Here is a 7,027-nt window from a genome sequence, read left to right on the forward strand (position 1 = left end):
GATGTGGTCTGAGCCGAAAGACCTGGAGAACTGAGAAGGGAAGAGAGAACATTTCAAGCTGGATGGGGACAGCGTACAAGAGAAAGGACAAGGTGGGGGGGGCCCTCTGGAAATTGCCAGACCCTGTGCTAAGTGCACTTCGTGCGTTACCTTGTTTAATCTTCCCGATATCACTCTGAGGTAGATGCTGTTATTCCTCGCATTCTGAAGATGAGGAAACTGAGAGCTCAGAGAGGTTCCGTAACTTGCCCATAATCACACCGCTTATTCCTAGGGAGCCAGAGCCAATCCCAGGCCACTCTGGTGGCAGAGTCTGCTCTCAGCCTCCTTGCCAGGGCCAGCAGTGGCGTCAGAACATCCAGGCGGACTTGCTGCTGCTCTTGGCAAACAGCCCCAAGGGTCACATCGAAGGCCGACGAGGCCCCACTGCTCTGAGCTCCCTTCTCAGTGGAGCAGTCCAGGTCCTGCCCGCAAGCCTGGTGCCCTCCCTGCCCCTGAAGATGTCTTCAGTGGGAATCACAGCCAACGAATGTACCAGCAGGACAAAACAAGCTAAATGCTCAAGAGGCTCCCGGAGAACAATGAGGCTCTGTGAGCAGCCCAGGCCGGAGCGCAGCCCTGGAGGGCTGACAGGAACTAGCCCCAGCCAACTGAGTTGTCCTGAGGACTCCACAGAACCCGTTCACGCTGTGGCCTGTTCCCTGCACTCCAGGGCTACAATGCGTTCTTCTTGAGCCTTGGACCCCAGAGCCACTCAGCCACCCTCCGTCATACCCACCTCTGCCTGTTAAGCTGGGAGACCCAGAGAAGTGCCCCCAGCTGAGGTCCCAGCGGGCTGGCCCCTGGTCCCCTCCTGCACCGTCACACTGGGGCCACATTCCCAGGGAACTCCATGAACGTCTCCACACCCCCCTGACTCCCAGAGGAAGAATGGGGTTCAGGCTGGTCAGGACTGACCAGGCTGAGAAACCCCGAATGTGTCCCAGGCTGAAGCCCTGACTTGGTCCCAATCCCCCACCCAGAATGGACAAGCCCTTTCTTTAGGGCTGAAAACCTACCCCTGACCATGCTCCTACCTCTGCCTGAGCCTGTTGTGAGTGGTTCTGGGGACGGAGAGGGAGGAATCAGGGTGCTGGGTGCCCTGACCTTGGAGGGTTGAAAAAAATCACAGCAAAAGAGGCTTACTTTGGGGATAATTTTCTGGACTTGTCCTCCAAACACAGCCCCTGGGGAAAAACTCAGGGTAGACACCTTCCCCTCCACCATCCCTTCTCTCCAACATGAACTGAGGGGAGTCCCAGCTGCAAGACTCTGTTCTTGCAAGGGCTGCCCACACCTAGTGCAGTTCAGCCCTAGAGAGTCTGGTTTATTCCTTAGGCAGGAGGGCTCCGGGACCCAGAGGGTGAGGGGACTCACTCCAGCCCACCCTCCCTCAGCTACAGCAGGGCGAGGCAAAGCACCACAGGCAGAGGGTCATTGGGGAACGTGTGGGATGAGGAGGGAGCAAAAGCAAGGGTGTGTACATGCCCCGAGTCCCACTCCCTTTCAGGAAAGCATCCCTGTTCTTGTTCAGCACCCACATCACGGACACATACACCCACATCACAGACAGACACACACACCCACATTCTCACTCACACACTCTCCACTTGGCACCTCCCAGAGGCAGGAGGGGCATAGGGGTGGGAGCTCCAAGGCCCAGGTACAGATAATGTCCGGACGGTTTTGCTCTGTTACAGCAACCTGGGAGAAGAGCCTTCTCAAACCTATTCTGCCACTTGGCTGCATCCCTGGGAGACTGGGAGAGCAAGGCCTGCGAGTAGGAGCTCAACACTCCTGGCTCTTGAGACAAGGGAGCAAGGGTCATTCATGGTGCAAAGGTGATAAAGGTTGTCACCTGGCTGGGGTGTGGCCAAAGGGCTGAGAGCAGTGGGTAGTGGAGAGATGATGGAGATGGGCAAACAGCCAGGCGGTCATGCCTGAAGGAAAGGAACTTGCCTTACAAAAGCACTTCCTTTCTGCCATGTGTCCCCTTTTACAGGTGAACAAACTGAGCCTCAGAGAGGTTAATACTTTGCCCGAGGTCACATGACCAGCAAACCCAGAGTCAGGATCTCAGCCTAAAGTCTTTGTTCTTCCCACTATGTCCTGATGCTTCGCAAGTACATGTGACACAGTCACTGACTTAAAAGAGCTGTTAGGGAGACAACACCTAGAAGACATAGAACACCTCACCTTTGGCTGGTTGGGGTTCAGGGAGCACAGCTGTCAGCACTTAGAGAAGAGAGGCCTGTGTGGTCAGGGGTGACGGGAAGGAAGATTTGGGAGGACTGGACTGGCTGGTGAGTGACAGATACCTTCCAGTTTTACTCTCCTGGAGAATGTGGGATAGGAAAGGGGAGACGGGGAGGCATCATTTTTATCGATAACTTTCCAAGGTCAACAGAACTCCATCTTCTGACCAAATTCTCTTGCTGCCCAAGCTAGACCCTGGAGCTAGGGCAAAGCCCTGGAACCAAGATTGTCAATTCCATGTTTCTCCAGCTATCTCAGTTCTCCTAGAATTGGGGGTTTAGTTCCTCTATACCCCACCCTTGGAGGCAGCCCCTACACCAGGTTAATATGGGCTTGGCTTACGGGCCCGAAGCCAGAATTGCAGTCAACATGAATCGCCTGGAACTCACCCCCTCCTTACCTCCAGCCTCGTTTGCAGCATTCCCGGGGCAGCGTGAAGTGCCTTGAACACCTTCACCCAGTCCACCAATTTCTGGTTCTGAGCAGAATCATCTCCGTGCGGAGGCTGCAGGACCAGTGCACCTGGGAGCCGCATCCCCTGGGCTCCCTGGCCCGACACTGTAGACCTGTTTCCCCCAAACCTCTCCCTTAACAAAGTGGCTGGTGCCCGACGAGCAGGGCAGTCCCTCTGCAGCCAGCACTCGGGATATCCAGCATCTCTGGAGAGTGACCAAGCAATACTGAGAAGGAAGGGGGGAGGAGTCACCAAGTAATCTCCTACCCCCTTTGTGGAGAGAGAGCTTGGTTCGGGCTTCAGGGCCAGGCTGGAGAGCTAGGCTGGGGTCCTGGGTCGAGTCCTGCCTTGGCTCTGACATTTCCTCTCTGGATGACCTTAGGCAGGTCCCTCCCGTCTCTGGGGCCTCAGGTCTCTCATCTGTAAAATGAGGGAGGTGACTCAGAATCCTTAGACCCATTCTTCTTCTCCCAGTTCTATGGTTCAGCGACACTCCCGTTCCTCTGGCCTCAGATGCTGGGGGGTCTTGGCCAGCTCTGGTCTGACTTTCTCCAGACAGGTCCTGTCCTTACCCTCCACCCTTCAGAGCCCACCCTTAGGTTCCTTCCAAAATGCTGTCCCCCAGCCCTGCGACCGTGTGTACTCTGGGAAGCCTCCCTCTGCCTACTCTTTTCAGAGTCTTGGCCTCCCGAGGACTGGCTTTCATGGGTCTTGGTCACCAGTACCTAGCACAGTGCCAGGCACATGGCAGGAGCTCAGGTTCTCTGAGTTAAAAGACCGAACGCAGGTGGGCGTCACTGCCACTCACTTTTGCCTCCCCTGTCTCGCTGGGGCACTGAGCCCTTGGCCTCCCTGGGAAGAGAGGTGAGAACTGGCTTCTGCTTGGGTATCTCTGCAGCCCTGCCAGATCCCATGCACTCAGGAAACTGGCAGCCACAGGGCCAGGTCAGATCCTGCCACTGCAGGCCAAGGTGCCGAAGATCTTTCTGTCTCCAGCCTCGAGGTGTTTGCTTAAGCCACTGGGCTGCTCTGCCCAAAACATGATCCTGCCCACACACTTGACCCAGGCCCCATGCAGGGCACAGGTGCAAGAAGCCAGCAGGTGCAAATAAGGCCAGATGTGGCAGGATTCATCTCCTTCTTGGGGTCTAGCCTCAGTTTGCTAATCTGTAAACTAGCTGTTCCTTAACTGGACCAGCTCAAAGGTGACATGTGTCAGGAGGGAACTTTATGAATACTTTGGCTTTATCTGCGTAACTCAGTAAATCCCCAAAATCTGTTTGGTATGAGTGTATGTGTGTTTGTACACGCGCGCGCTCTAAGATGTGTTGAAGAATAGGGCTGGAGCTCTGGTCAGACGGGAACTCAGGGATGGGCTTTAAAGAGAGAACCTGGAATGGAGTTGGGAGTCAGAGTCTTGGGGACAAGCTGGGACTCTCCCTATAAAAATAGTGCTTCCAGAACAGTCCCTATCCCACTTCCTGCTGGGAGTGGCCACGTGGAGTTTAGAACTCAGGTCTCAGGCTCTGGACGTGATAGGCCCTTCTGTGTCCCCTCCTGGGGAAAGCCTTTCCCAACGCCACCCCATCTCCTCAGCCTCTCCTCTGCATGGCCATGGCACTCTGTGTTCCCATGTGACAATGGTCTCTTCACCTCCCTGTCTTCCCCCCAGAGTGGGCTCTTCTCAGGGCAGGGGTTGGGCCTTATTGATCTCAGTATCGCCAGGGCAGCATCCTGGCACTGGATAGTGGTTTTTAAGTGAATGAATGAATGGATGAACAAATACAGTTTTCAACTCTAGGGGTGAGGCTGGAGTAGGTTGTTACCAAAGGAGAATCTATACGCTCCAGAGAAAGGTATAGGGTTGATGCTTAAATGCCTTCACCATGAAAAACAGGCAATGGTTTCACAAAAACCAAGACTGTGAGCTGCTAGGATGTTGATGTGCTCTTTGCCCCTTGCTCTTGGTTTCTGAGTCTGCCTCTTCTTCTCTGTGCTGTCATTTCTGCCGTCTGTCTGTCTATCTCTCCATAGCTTTGTTTTCCCTCCACCAGCCCTAACTGTGTCCCATAGTTTAATTCTATCCAAGATACCCCTAAGATACCCTTTTGAGTCATCAGCCTCTCTCCCTCCTGTCCTCTGCTTCTCCAGCCTCTGGTCTGGCTTCCTCCTTCCTGGGCTTCCCTCCCATGACTGTCCCCAGACTCTGAGGCCCCTGCCCATCCATCTCCCTTGGTGACTTCAGAGAACCCTCGTGGCTCATCTATGCTTTCTGTCTCTATCATACAAGATCTACCTGCCCAGAACTTTGCTGAGACAGTTGGAGAAGGATTAGGGAAGAGAGTGAACAAGTTCCCAGCCCCAGAACATATTCTGGAGGCCTCTGCCATCTTCATCCAAGTTACCTTGGGAGATATACCTGATGGGGAGGCTGAAAGTGTCTAAAAGGTGGAGTTTTATAAGGTGGATGCCATCCTTCGCTTTGTACGTTCAAAGATTAAAGTGATAATATGGACTAAGCATAGGATTTGAAGCCATAATATCCAAATTAGATTCCTGCCTCTTCCATCCAGGTCCTTGTGACCTTGGGTGAGTTATTTCACTTTAGTCAACCTGTTTCCTCCTCTGAAAAATGAGAGTAACATGCCTACATCGCATGGTTGCTATGAGAATTAAACCAGATAACCTGTGTGAAAACCCAGTGTCATTATCAAAATTCAATCAGACTCAGGGGAGACTGATTCACATGAACAAAACTCACATTAGACCAATCAGTAGACCAGAATGTTCATGGGTCATTTAAAGGAGAGAAATGTACCTGCAGGCATCCCCAGATGCTCCAGTAATCGGGCAGTGCATTCTCTGCACTGAAGGAACCAAAGTACAGCCAAAAGGTTTCCCTGGCAGGCATGGTATCCAAGCAAGGGATCTTAGTTGTTTGATCTTGGTGGCCACTGTCACCTGGCTATAGGGGGAATCTGATAACTTGTCCACTCATAGTCTAGAACAGGTCACGCTACCCATGCCACTGGACAGTGCTGGAGATGAATGGGCAAATTCTGGCCCTCTGGTTCTACTTTGTTTGAAGATTCCATCACACAGTCATTCACCCATTCCACGAATCTATATTGAGCTTCTACTAAGTGCCAGGCACTCGGCTATGTGGTAAGCATACGGAAGTGAACGAAACAGGCGCTTCCCTGCCCTCCTCATGGAGTTCACAGTCTTTGGAGAAAGACTGACAATTGAATGCATAACTTCCATCCATTGTGATCAGTGTACTATTACCATGGTGAAGCAGAGGGAGCCATGGGCACATGGCAGCTAAGCCAGTGCAGGGGCCTGGGGAAGGGCTGCTGGAGGAAATGTCCACCTGCCCTCAGCAGGTGGCAGGACACGCTTGGGTGGCTTGCCTTCCAGCTTTCTTCAGTCATGTTCAGGCCCCTAGGTACACCCTGACAACTCTGAGTGACCTTGGGTGTTTCCTTAGTCCCCACAAGCAATGCATCTACAGACTCTCCCTTGGGCTGGGCTTGCAGACAATTCATTCTTTTATTCATTCAACAAATATTTATTGAGTCCCTATAATGTGCTGAAGCTAGCTCATTTCTCAGCGGGACTTTCTCCTTAACTTCCAGGGTGCTTTACTGAAGCCCCCTGTCCTGATTCCAGCCCACCTCAGAGCCTCTGTTGTCTTCTGGAGAGGTGGGAGGACAATTCAGTCTAAGGCAGTGCAGCCCCAGATGCGTGAAAGAAGGGGCTCCTGGCACCAGCTGGGGACTCCCCTTCTCAGGAAATATGTCAAGAAACTCCCCCAACCCAGCAGTCTGCCCTTTCTGAGGTTCTCCCACAGTGCTCAGTGAGCACAGGGTGGGTGGGCAGCTCTAACCCAGAAGGCAGGCAGCAGCCTGGGCAGAACCACAACCGAGGTGGACATTCATTCCTGGACGTGACAGAGGCCTACGAATTAGAGATTTGCTGGCCTTCGGGTCGCCTTACATACAACTGTTGTAAGTCCAGTTTCTTGAGCGCCTTTACCATATCCCAAACCCCCGTGCACCCCTTGCACCCTACCTGGGAAGTTAGGAGGGCAAGGAATGCTTTCCCCATTGCACTGCTGGATAGATCAAGGCACAGAGCTTACAAGTGACCTAAGGCTGAGGACAGAGCTGGGAACCAGGTCTCCACCACTGCCCCAAACCTCTCAAGGACCCTCAAGGCCTTCCAAAACATGGCTTGTGGCCTTCCTCAGGGGTGTTCAGAGGTCTACTGTCCCCC

The sequence above is a fragment of the Phocoena sinus genome, chromosome 1, assembly GCF_008692025.1.
Source record: "Phocoena sinus isolate mPhoSin1 chromosome 1, mPhoSin1.pri, whole genome shotgun sequence".
NCBI classification, from domain to species: domain Eukaryota; kingdom Metazoa; phylum Chordata; class Mammalia; order Artiodactyla; family Phocoenidae; genus Phocoena; species Phocoena sinus.